The sequence below is a fragment of the Cervus elaphus genome, chromosome 30 (assembly GCF_910594005.1).
Source record: "Cervus elaphus chromosome 30, mCerEla1.1, whole genome shotgun sequence".
NCBI lineage: Eukaryota > Metazoa > Chordata > Mammalia > Artiodactyla > Cervidae > Cervus > Cervus elaphus.
This window is the reverse complement of record NC_057844.1, coordinates 82,885,155-82,898,892: the sequence shown is the minus strand read 5'-3', so window position 1 is coordinate 82,898,892 and position 13,738 is coordinate 82,885,155. Positions and strand designations below refer to the sequence as shown.

The window sequence follows — 13,738 nt, the reverse complement described above, 5'->3', positions numbered from 1 at the left end:
TCCAAGCAGAAACTTCATCCTCAGAACCAAATGTTACAACATGCTTCCAGAGACATTTTTACTGCATATACAATGACAATGAAACAAAGGAACAGTCAGGATTTTCAAAGACAAGAGTATAATCAATTTCAACCTACTCACCCAGAGTATTAAAAAATACCCCTTTAAAGCCTTTTAAAAGTGCTAGATTTTAGCATCCTGGTAGTCAAGCTGCAGGTCCACATCCCTATTTGCAGAGCAAAAAATAGTAAAAAGAAATTATATTTGGGGAAGATATGCCAAGCCCAAAAATATCTCAGGATTTAGGTCGACAATGCTGTCTCGTGTAACCCTGCACTGAAACACTTCTCTGAAAAATGGAAAAATAAACTTAAATAAAATAATTCTTCTCAAGAAAATCAACAATATTTGTTGTCTCAGTATTTTCTGAGTATTTGAAGAAGTATTTGAAGAATTTTTTGAATATTTGAAGAAGTATTAAATTCTTCAAATTTTAAATTTATGTACCAAGAACTGATTTCTTGGGTTTCCATCCCATTATTAGGGCATGCTTTTCTAATGAGAGGATGGAAAAAAAGAAAAATGTTTTCTCTTTAAATGAAAATGGAAATGAAGCAAATACATATGACATAAAAATTATCACACATTCTAAAGTACATTTAATTTTTACACATCAGTCTATACTTTTTTTTTTACTTATAATCTTTGTGTTATCACATTTCTCTAGTAATGAGTGATTTGATTATGATAAACAACTTTTCAGTGGAAATAGATCCACAGTGATAATTCTTTCCAGGATTTGTTTCAGGGTGACAATAAAACTGAAGATTGTCACCCTGAGGTGATGATGTTCCTGGTTTATTATCAAAGTGGATCCACATTTTACCAAATCTGTGATTAACCAAGGGTACAATGTCATGAATGCTCTGTCCCGTGTCATCAGAGTTCCACGGTCACACCCATGTGTCAATGCCCTGCACACTGACTTCCCCTGATACCTACAGTGCTGAATGACCAGGCTCCATTTCAAAGAGAAGCTGGCTACATTCAGGATCCTCAGAGCCTGCTGACTGACTCCCACCTAGATGTCAACTAGGAAAGTGAAAGTCGCTAAGTCGTGTCCCACTCTTTGCGACCCCATGGACTATATAGTCCATGGAATTCTCCAGGCCAGAACACTGTATCTTGTCACATACACATTCAGTGAGAACTTCTCTGAGGCAGTCTAGCTTCTTTAACATCAGAATTTCTTGCTGATGGCAGTTCTCAGATGCCTGGAATGGTATGCCATATTGCTGAAATGATGCCCTCTTTTCTTGAACATCCCTGCCTTTCTAAACACCGTGATTCCACCACTGGGTGTCTCTAGGACTTGGAACTGAAATTGCTACCCTGTCCTTTCAAGAGCGGGCAATGCCATGACATTAAAACAGTCTCAAACAGGGTTGAATTGATGGGTAGCTCAAAGAGAGGCATTTTCTTTGGACTCACAAGCAATACAATAGATTTAGATCCTCTCCTCCCAAATATATGTTTTTGGACCCTCAAACTTTAAACAGTTTTCTTCCCTGAATCCATATCTACACATTTCATCCTTAGTCAATATCTTCACTGCTAGTTGGAACTCACCTAGCTCTATTCCTGCCAGACAATGTATCTATTAGACAAATTCCCAGGTGTTCAGATTGTCTCAGAATGGGATTCCTGCCAATTTCAACACATTAGTTCCCTCCTAAGGCAACAGAACCCGTGACTGGCTCAGGGACCTTACCAGTGAGTCATGAAGCTTCCTGGATGCCTTGAGTCTGGGTTCTGAAACAACAGGGTAAAATGAACATTGTGCATTTCAAGTTCAAGGTCAATGAGCAAATGTCGTGTGTGCTTTATTAATGTTAACAGCTCCTTTTTAATTTTCTTTTTTATTTCAAATGTTTGTGTATGCATCCATACCACATAATTTCATGGCTGCATGTAATTTTTTAGTGTTACCGTTTCCCTGAGTCTTACAAAATTTTATATTTAAAATGTTACTTTAATGCATAATATTTTATATTTGACATAATTTTGGTATAAGTACTTTCAGTCCTGAAATGTGAATTTCACATTTAATGTTTAATTTTGGCTTTAATGGAGTCTGGTTCCTGCCCCCACCCCATTCTTTGTAAAGGGAAAACTTTAGGGAAAATTCAGGTGCCAAAATTTCTATTATCCTTTCCAGGATAATAAATTTTCTAGGTTATAGTTTGTGTCTTTTGTGATTTTGTTGTTTGTTTAGTCGCTAAGTCATGTCTGACTCTTTGCAACCACCAGGCTCCTCTGTCCATGGGATTCTCCAGGCAAGAATCCTGGAGTGGGTTACCGCTTCCTTTTCCCAGGCATCATCCCAGCTACCACTGCTCTTAACATTAATTTGTAAGACACATTCAGAGGAAAGAAATTCTCAAGGTCAATTTCAAACCCAATGTCAGAACAAATAATACAATTTACAGGGAAATCTCCCAGTGTCCAAATTAAGAACTGCCCTTGTCCCAAGTCTTAGTTACCAAATTAAACAACCTTGGCTTTGGTCACTCGCCACTCCATCCTGTTGGTCAGACTTTTCAAAAGTAGTCATCTCAAAACTAACACAAATAGGGGTATAATTATTAAAACTAGTCAAAATCTATATGCCCAGCATCAAAGGACTCCACCCTGCTCAAGGAAGATTACCACTAATTTGTGCCTCATACGAACAAACCAACCTTCTACATTATCTTCCAACTTTATTCCTGTGTTCCTGCTACTTCATTATATGGAACCTGAAACTATCATTAACAACCCAGGGTTGCCCATCATACCTTCTAGAGCACTCTCCTTCTGGCCATCACCTCTCCTAACTCACTGCTTGTGGTCCTAGTGGGGAATTAAAAATGTTGTCCAATTCAACTGCCCACAGAACTGGAAACATACCTAGGTTGAGTCCATCACCATGGCCAGTACACTGAGGACCAGTGACTGGTTCTGGTGTGGTGATGTGGGCCTTGAGGGACAATTCAGGATGCTTCCATGAGATTTGCTAGATGGACACTGGGAGGATTAAAAAAAATCCAGTCTTGTTGTTATAATATCAATTCACTAGGAAACAGGTATGTGTCTCATATCTTCTGAGACAGAGAAAGAAGCAGAGAAGAAAAAGAGATAGAGACAGAGTGCATAGTATCAGTTACATCTCCAGATGCCAGATCCAGCAGTGCCTGAAGCCAACTGAAGTTAGAATTTCCAGGTATTTGGACTATTTCCCCCAGGGCACACTGGTAAAGAATCCGCCTGCAATGCAAGAGACACAGGAGATGTGGGTTCAATCCTCATCTAGGGATGGCATGGCAACCCACTCCAGGATTTTTGCGGAGAATCTCAGGGACAGAGGAGCCTGGCGGGCTACAGTCCATGGGATCTCAAAAGAGTTGGATATGACTGAAGCAGCTGAGTACGTGATGTGTGTTTCAGATGTCCTGTTCAGAGGTCTGTCTTGTCCTTCGTTACTTGGTGCACCTGTTTCGCAGAAAAGCTGGAGGTCTTTTCCCCAGAATTATTGTGGGTAAATGAAACAGTGCTCCGTTTTCTGGGGGAGGTTTGAAGGAGAACGTGGCGTCAGGAGATCTAACCAGAGGTGGGCAAGACCAAAATCACTGAATGTTAAGAAAGCGTCAAGAAAGTGCATCCATACCAAAGCTTACAAGGTTTAGAGGCCACTGCAACAAAGGAAACTGTTGTGGATACTGGGAAAATAAAAAGAAAATTTGTGAAAACACAGCTTTGTCACAGAATATTAATGACAGTCATTAGGGGAACTGATAACCATTGATGACGCATTTTCATTTATCAAACATTTTAGCGTCATTAATATGTGTCCAATATTATTAATGTAAGTTTGGCTTTACCACTGCCTCAGGATTGTTGTAGGATCAGTCTTCTGTTGCCTGAAGGGACTTCAGATCTAGCTTAGATCTGATGCAAGTAAGCCCTCACCTGAGTAAGGGAAGTATGAGACTTCCCAGGGGGCGCTAGTGGTAAAGAACCCGCCGGCGAATTAGGAGACCTAAAAGACGTGGGTTCGATCCCTGAGACCAGTGCTGACTGCAGAGATGGATGATCGCGTGATGGATAAATGAGTGAGTCCTCATGGTGTAAACTCAGCCCTGCAAAGCTAACCTAACGAGTAAAGTTCTTCAGATAAAGAATAATGAACTAGAAATTTAGGAGACAATTCAATCTCCAAATGGCTTTCTCCCTTCAATGAAGCCCCCCAGGATTGACTTTTACAAGCTGATAATATGAGGCACCAAGAGTCATACCTTTATCAATCTCATATTTTTTCTCAGCCCACTTCCTGAGTGTTTCCTCTTTTTCCACCTGAATGAAGAACAGCCAATTGATTTCCATAAAATCAGTCATTAATTTGTATCTGTCTCTCCTGTCACTCCTCATTCCTAGTATATAAATAATTCAAGCTTCCTTCATCTTTCCTTATTCAGAAGACTCTGAAGCTTTTGCCTTCTATTTGTCCTTTCCTCAACCACATCCTAGGAGCAAAAGACCCTTCCAAGCTGAACTAAGCAAAACTGGAGGCAGTTTTAGAATGCACCAGTGATTCATGCAATGCCACAATTTCCCTTCTGCATTTTATCATTGTGCTTTAAGGTGTGTGGATGCTCCCAATGACCTTTTTCAAACACAACTATCTGAAGAGATAACAAATTTATTGAACTGTCTATAGTGACATGTGCATAGTGTTCCGAAGATAGAAGTCGACTTAAAACCCAACAGTTTAAGAACCATTTCAATGAACTATGCAGTTGTAGATGGCTTCTCCTCTGGAAAACAGAATTCCACTGTGATTTGGAACAGAAGTTTTTAAAGCAAGGCACAAACAGGGTTATTCTCCTAGAACATCTCCTATAACAATGGTATAGGTGCTATTCTAGCATAAATTTATTTATGACAGCTGATGAAAACCCAGGTTTCCTTTCTGTCAAAGCTCTCCTAAATCTGCATTGCCCTCAACATTATTGTTGCTGTTGCTATCATTAATTTCTCAAGCAATTAAACTATGTTCAAAGATATAAAAACACAAAAACAAAACCAGCCCCAACACACAGCCTTTAATGAGTACGGAGTCATAGACGGATGTGAGCTTACCAAGGTGAGGAAGTATTAATAGATACACTGAACTGAAAACTACTCAAACATTTCCTATCTTAAAAGCGAACTTAAAAAAAAAAAAGAACTTAAAAAAAAAAAAAAGCGAACTTTCCTAAGCTCCACGTCTCTGTCCACCAACTGCCCTTTCTCTTCTTTTCCTTTTAGAAGAGACCCTCTCTAACCCCCTAAGTCTCCTTTCATTTGGCTTCCCTGAAAAAAATGTTCTTGTAACTCTGACTGAGCCGAACTAGACCAATATTTTGAGATAAATGGTGAACAAAAGAGTTTGACATTTCAGTGCAATAATGGTATGGGAGCTAAAATGCAGAAATTGGGTAGCAAGACATTGGAGGGACATCTACAAAGAACTTTTTAAAAAAGTATGGAAGTAAAAAAAAAAAAGTATGGAAGTAAGGCATTAACTTGGGATGTTAACTTGAATAGATAAGCATATCAAAATAAAAAACTAATATTTATGTATAAGTTTGGGAAGTATTAGTAAAAGTTTAAACAAAAAAGTTGACTTCTGAGAGCATAGATTCTCAGAATCAACCATGCAAACCACACCCATTCTTGTCAAGAGGGTTTGCACCCACTGTTCCTTCTGCTGGGCACACTCTGCCCACACGTCTTCACACCCTGCCTGCTCACTTTATTCAAACACTCACAGGTCACTTCTCAAGAGTAGCTGTCCCTTAACCACCTGTTTAAAATAGTCCCTTAAAATTGTTCTGTTCCCAGACCACCCACTAGATTTTTAAACTTTTTAATTTTCTTCACAGCATTGGCCGATACCAAATATTTTACATCTGTTTCCTTATTTACTCTGTCTCACCACTGGTGTAAGAATTTCAAAATGAAAGGAATGCCAGCTAGCTCTCTTCTTCTTATATGCTTAGATCTTAGACCAGGGCTTGGAAAACTACAGTAGTTCAGTGATATTTCTTGAATGAATAAATGTATGAGTTAAGGAATGAATGAGACAGAAGGAAAATGAAGCCAACTGAACCGACCCAGCTTAGTTTAGTTGCCATGGCACAGCCGTGCCCCTCAAGAGACACTAGTATGAGTCAACCACTCAAAGTATAAAGAGTCCCCTTTCATTCACCGAAGAACCTACAGAAGGGAGGGCATCACGTTAGCATAACAGATGCCAGGTAAGGACATCGGTGTGGAGCCCTCAGATACAATGACAAGCCTTTAATTATACAATGTCAACACTGCAGCAACACACACAGATATATCACGGGTGGGCCATCGGGACACAAGGAGACTTGACACTCCTAAGAGTCTTTATAACAGTGAAATACGTGAACAGTGCAATCAAAAGTGGAGCAACAGACATAGACTCTAGTAACTGTTCATTTTACACAGTCTTCAGCTGTTTCTTCACTTCACAACCGAGGACACAGGAAGAATAGGTACAGATAAAAAGTACAGACAGAGACGGATAGAGAGATGTGTGTGTGTGCTCAGTCACTTCAAACGTATCTGACCCTTTGTGACCCCATGGGCTGTAGCTTGCCAGGCTCCTCTGTCCATGGGATTCTCCAGGAAAGAATACTGGAGTGGGTTGCCATGCCTTCCTCCAGGGGATCTTCCTGACCCAGGGATCAAACCCACATCTCCTACACCTCCTGCATTGCAGGCAGATTCTTTACCCACTGAGCCATCAGGGAAGCCTTATGGGATAGATAGATAGATATTAGATTTGGATATAGGAAGAGATATCTTACATTAAAAATTTATCTTTAGCAACATATTTAATGGTTTCTTTCTTGCTCTGAACTGTATTAGGTTTATGAGCCCTAGATTCATCACTAGATGAGAACTTTAAGCATTTTATTTTAAAAGATGTTCACTAATGTAATGTTGATAATAAAATATTTCATACATATAAGAAATATTCATATATTTATCAATGTACTGCTATAAAGGTATCACTTTGGGGAAGTGGTGTTACATATTGAAACTAATTGATTTAGCAGAACTATAGATACTATTGATCTACAGATCTTATTCAAATACACTATTAAATCTAAACCTCTGAGCAACATTGTTAACCTGATGGGGCATTTTCAAAAAGTTAAGATTAGTTGAATAATTTTAATATTGAATGCAAAATATTTGACAATATCTAAGAAAGGTATGAAAAATAAGAAGGGACATGCTTTATTATATATTGAAGTTACTATAAAGACACAGTAAACAAAAGCATATGGCCAAGAACCAGACAAACAGATCAGCATAATGAGAGGAAAATAATGATCCTCATCTTACTTCACGCACACATGTTAATTTTACAAGGATTAGAATTTAAAATAAAAAGATCAAAGTTTAGAATAAGATGTAAAAGTTCAATCATTTAGCTTCAGGAAAAAAAGGACAACCCAAAGGAGTAAATGAAACCAAAACCTGTAAGAGACAAGAGAGCCATCGTTTCTATACAATTACTGAAAAACTAGAGGCAAACCAATGCCCAAAGCCAGGACAGAACAAAAAAATAGGAAATCTCTCTTCAGCACATATCCAGGAAATATGGATATTTCTTAACAGGAAAATTACATAAAGTTGATAAGAAAAAGATAAATAACTCAAAATGAAAAGAGCTGTGAAGAAATAAGACTAATTAAAAAATGGAGAAAATATCTTTATTAGTAGTAAAATAAAAATAGAACCTTGTGAGAAACTATATTTCCACCGTGGCGTTGACGACACTCATCTCGAGCTGGCAGAGATGTGAAGACGCACACTCCCTGCTGGTGGGACTCTCAAGTGCTACAGCTCCTTGGAAAGAAATCTGGCAGTTTCCTCAATACTTAAAGATGCACATGTTATTTGATTCAGCAATACTGCTTTTGTGAATCAATATTCTATAAGCCAAAAATACTAAAATATAATGTTTTCGTGCTTATCAAAATGGAAAGAGTTTATAAATAAATGGTTCTGTTGTTCAGTCGCTCAGTCCTGTCCAACTCTTTGCAACCCCATGAACTGCAGCACGCCAGGCTTCCCTGTCCTCCACTATCTCCCGGAGTTTGCTCAAACTCATGTCCACTGAGTCAGTGATGACATCCAACCATCTCATCCTCTGTCACCCCCTTCTCCTTTTGCCCACAATCTTTCCAAGCTTCAGGGTCTTTTCCAGTGAGTCAGCTCTTGGCATCAAGTAGCCAAAGTATTAGAGCTTTAGCTTCAGCATCAGTCCTTCCAATGACTATTCAGGGTTCCTTTCCTTTAGCATTGACTGGTTTGATGTCCTTGCTGTCCAAGGGACTCTCAGGAGTCTTCTTCCGCACCACAGTTTGAAAGCATCAGTCAGTATGAAAAGGCAAAAATAAATGGCTTAACAAATGCTGAAGAATGTCACTTTATTATCAAAAGAAGAATGTTTAGATATACCTTCATTGGCTGGAAAAGATGTCCATGTTGTTAAGGGAGAAGCAGGGGGACACCTGGGTTAAAGGGACATATCTGAGAAAATATAGATGGTGTTTAAACCACAGGAAGGGGTAAGGTCACCAGGGACTTTGCAAAGTGTCAGGGCCAAGTTCTAAAGAGCAAAGGCTGACAGTGAGGTAGAGGACACGCTGTCAGGGAATTAGGAGAAATATCCTAAGAAGTGTAAAAGAGGAAGCGAAATCCCATGAGAAATTAACTCACATGAGGAAGGACTAAAGTCTGCTTGGTTTAGACACATCAAGATGGTTTAGCCAAAGTGCACTCAGTGGAGCAGTGAATGGACCAACTTGGGGAGCAAAAGAAGCTGACAAGGTTCATAGATCATGTGTTTCAATTTCCCCAACGTGTGACCCTGAAAACAAAAAGGAACAGGAAGTCAAAGGGGACTGTTGGATTGCATTTAAAGCGATGGAAATGATGCTGAGGAGAGCGCTTGGTGGTACAGGAGAGAGGAGTAAGTGAATGAGGGAGGCGACACATAAAGCCCAGAGCACCTTGGCTTTGGGTACAAGGAAGAACTACCCAGGCTCACACGACAGAAGTGAGCACAGAGGAGCTCACACGCTGGCCCTCTGCAGACGCCACGGTGGGAGGACGCAGCAGTTACATTGACGGTTTCCACTTTCTCAAGCAGGGAGATCTGGAGGGGTCTCTAGGTCTGAGCCGTCATGACCACTGGGGGAATACAGTCAGAGTGTGGAAGAGTGTTCTCTGTCTGGAAGGAAAATGAGGTTGGTCTGCTTTTCCTCGGACAGCCTCCTTCAATGACCATCCATTACCGGAAGGACAGATGAGTTGGAATGCTGGATTCGACCAGTGTCAAACCTTTGTCCCTCGAGTGCAACAGAGGGAGGTTAAAACGAGGGAGTGGAGGGGCTTCGGGATGACCATGGGTCTGGGGTGGGCAGAGAGTGAGCTGGGGGAGAAGGGCAGGCAAGGCAGCAGCATGAGCTGATGGGACCATGCGGTGGAGGTTTTCAAACAAGTGAAGAGCATGCACAGTCAGTGTGATATCTGGGAAGGCATCTTAGCAGAAGGAGCATTTACGAGAATGAGTGACAAGTAACAAATAAGGTGACTTTGTGCACTGTGAAGGGCTTCCCAGGCGGCACTAGTGGTAAAGAACTTGTCAATACAGGAGACAGAAGAAACGCAGCTTCAATCCCTGGGTCGGGAAGATCCCCTGGAGAAGAGAATGGCAACCCACTCCAGGACTCTTGCCTGGAGAATCCCATGGACAGAGGAGCCTGGAGGGCTACGGTCCATAGGATCACAAAGTGTTAAACACGACTGAATCGATATAGGATGCATACATTGTAAAATGTACTTAATGTGCAAGATATCATCCTTTCTGGTACAATTCCCCCTTGGTTGTCATGGCTGAATTAACAGTGCTGGAGTCTCTTCATTGTAAATAACTTTAACCTTCCTCCAACCACAAAGGGTGCTGCCCAACCCCACGTGCTTAGAGAAGAACCGAACTAGGGGAGATTGAAGCCTGGTGGAGTCGTTTCAACACTTTGATTCCCAAGACACAGAGAGGAATTTCACAGGGCAGACATGAAGCTTTTGCTCCAGTTTGTTAAGAGGAAACCAGGAGTGTGGTCACAAGGTTTCACGAAGCACTAGAACTCTGAGGCCCACAACTCACTCGAGGTCCGTTTCTCATTTCTCCTTGGACCTCGCTCGGCTAAGGCTTCCGGCCAAGCTGATACGTCATCTCATCAGGTGACAGTGAACAAAAGTGAAAGTGCTTTGCTAGTCACTCAGTCCTGTCACTCAGACTCTTTTCAACCCCCATGGACTGTAGCCCACCAGGCTCCTCTGTCCATGGGATTCTCCAGGCAAGAATACTGGAGTGGGCTGCCATTCCCTTCTCTGGGGGATCTTCCCGACCCAGGGATCGAACCCAGGTATCCTGCATCGCAGGTGGATTCATCACCATCTGAGCCAACAGGGGTGTCCAGCCAAGTTCACACATCATCTCACCAGGTGCGGCTCAGAGTCTCACTGCAGACTCATCGGAAGATCCTTCTGAGCCACAGAGACACAGAAAACATCAGCAGGTTTGCGGTGGTGTTCCTAAACCTTCCTGCTACACCTCGCTTCCCAAAGACACTTTTATACTCGACTTGGTAACATTTCTGAGTAAGATGTATGGTGCATGTGGAATTAGGTCAGGTCCCATGGGGTCAGGAAGGAAGATGGATGTTGGTGTGGGTCTAAGCCATATCTTTCTCTGAATAGTCTACAGTCCCTTTAAGTCCTGTTTTTCTGACTGTAAAACATGCCCACTGTAGACAATTTTTAAAATACAGAATAGTTTATCAAAGTAACCGATATTATTATCCTATAACTATGCATTTAATTAGTCATAATTAATACATAATTATTTATATATAAATGTTTTTTATGATTATGATGCTAATGGCTGATTATAATTATAACACCAATTGTAATTCGTTTTAATCAAAGTTAACTAAATTATAATAACTAATAATTCCATAAGTCAGAGTTAGCTACTGCTGCAATCTGTGTTCAGACCTTTCAGCATATACATGCTTTAACATTAAATAATGACTATTTCCACAGATGACTCAAAGTTCTTTCTATGGACTCTTCGTGGTCTCCCAACATCCTGCCAAGAGGTTCGGTCCTAGGATCACACGAGGTTCTGTTGCTGAATATTTTCAGCTCTGCTTCCTTCCCTGGAATCGCTCCACTTCCTGTACTGGAAGGAACCGGTCCATCATGGAAGTGGACACATGGTAGGTGATAAACACGGGCCGGAATAAAAAGGCAGGCGTGTGGAAGAAACAGGGCTCATCACAGAAGGAAAGGAGCGTGAAGAAAGGAGCAACCGGTGCACCTTGCCAGTCCATCACCCCAGGGTCAAGGTCAAGGGAACACAGTGTGATAGTATCTTTTGCATCAGGAATCATGATTAAACTGTGGATTATGACCCTTATCAATAGCCCTTTCTGATTCTGTAAATGCCCTGTTTCCCCATCTATATTCTAATCATCCTTCAAGATCAAAGTCAAGACTATAAAATGTCCCTTGAGTCATGGCACATGATGAAATATAATGTCTGAACTCCTTTTGCCTGCTGGACCACCCCACCTGAGGAGAAGTTAGCATTTGACAATATCCATGCTGCTTTCACGTCTTACAGCTACTGCCAAACACAGAGCTAAGGACACATTCCAATCTTTAGGAAGAGGTTGGCAACTAACTACTCTGAGAAATTCATCGGGAACACTTTTTTCCCCAGGTATTTGGAACATTTCCCTGTTCATTCATTTTAGATTTCACCTGGACTGCAAGAATGATCTCAAACATGTCCCTGGGTCAGACATCACCCCTCCTTCTAATTTTCTGAAATTCTAAATTCAGATAATTCAGCTGCAGCAGAAGGAATGTAGGGCAGGAAGGGGCAGCCTCAAGTTACATTTGATGACCGACTGCCCCCGAACCTCCAAGTTCTTGCCACTCTGTCCCTCTGAGCTTCTGTTCATGCTAAGGGGTGCCTCCCTCCAGGTGAGTGCTCCCTCCCTGGGAGCACCCGGGCTCCTTGTAGAAATGGCGCAGAGGGTTCCGGGAATTTCCTCTGCAGAAGCACTGGGAGGGGAGAGAGTGACATTCTGCTGGTGCAGCGAAACATGAGGGGCAACACAAAAGCCAGCCAAGAGTGGAGTCCCCTGTACATTTCACCAGGATGGGAACCCCAAGATTTCCGGGATTCAAAGACTCCTCCTGATTCCTAAAGATGCTGCCCATCCTTAATAAATCACTTTCAATTCATTAAAGAGCTAATTTTTAAACTTGCAAACAAGTGATTTTACAAATGAATTCTTTCTGGAGTTAAAACCTGTCCTGCAAACCAAAACCATGCCTCTATTGGTGTGCTGAATAGCACGGAATTCTTCTTTTTTTCATGAATCATAGAGTTTTCATGCCTACATGAATTCCCCACAAAGGTGACTATTGTCCCTTCCACATTATCATGATTGTTTTAGGTCCCCTTTCAAGATCCATTCCAAACATGTGTTCCCTGAATGATGTTACTTAAATGTAACATTGTTATGTCTTCTGCTAACCTTCATCTTAGGAAGGCACCATTTTCTACAAATGTCACCCATCACTTTCAGATAATGACATATATATAACAGAACTTTACAGAAGTGCTACAGGAGAAAAAAAAAAATGCATGTCTAGCAAGCTATTTTTACCAAAAATGTCTCCCTCTTCATTATAAACCAGAGAAAAGGCTTAGATGCAGCATTTATCTAGCTCAGAAAATCCTGTTAAAAATTCAGAAACTGAAGAAACCCTTGATGAACCCATGAGAAAAGCCAGTGCCAAACTATTTTTCACCAAACCAGCATCAGTGTGGAGCGTCTGGTCACAGATGTTACCTGAGTCCCTGAGTCCCTGAGTACGGCAAGGTGAATGATACAAGGACAAAAGTTTACAGTCAAGGATAAATCCAAAGGTGAAGCTTACAAGTGAAGCATGAAATGTAGACACAAGCAGCAAAACCTGAGAATAAAATAAGTAAATGGAGTCAGCCATATATTAATGAACTAAGTTTCTATGCCAACATTGTATTCATATATGCGGATACCGAGAAATAAACCTTATGAAATTCTTTCTCAATAACTGCTTTTTAAAAAAATTGCTTTATCTTTTTCTTCAAAAGCTAGAGTTCTAAAGATTTCGATACTATCAGCATTTGGATCACACTGGAATTATTTCAGAATCCGGTTGGAAGAGGACATTCATTTCGCATGTGAAACACCTTTCTGTTCTCTGTCCCTCAGGCACATGTGGCATGCCGGCAGACCGGCTGGCATCTGCATAAAATAGTACTGCAAGACCACGAATAATCAGATGAGCCAAAGAGCAAGGTTACTTACAGCACTTGATAAAATGAGAGTGAAACATCTTTCCATCTCAGACAGAAGTCTCGCTCCCGGTTCCAGCATTCTCCTCGGCTACATCTGTCGTCCCCGGGAAATGCATTATTGAGAGCCCCTACTCAGGTGGCACTCTACCTCGGGACGCATCACTGAAGCGAGGCTCAGTCCCACGG

General features: G+C 41.1%; 1 protein-coding gene across 2 annotated transcripts in view; it reads right to left on the bottom strand.

The window, feature by feature from the left end:
• The window catches only part of MYO16 (myosin XVI), a 504,859-nt gene that overhangs the window by 395,776 nt on the left and 95,345 nt on the right, over positions 1 to 13,738 (bottom strand). The window contains exon 1 of one of the 2 annotated variants that reach the window (XM_043891887.1): positions 13,563 to 13,583. The exons of the other annotated variant lie outside the window; for it this stretch is intronic. The gene's annotated coding sequence lies outside the window, so the exon portion shown is untranslated. Of the gene's footprint in view, positions 1 to 13,562; positions 13,584 to 13,738 lie in introns of those variants that run through there. 2 annotated transcript variants of the gene reach the window in all.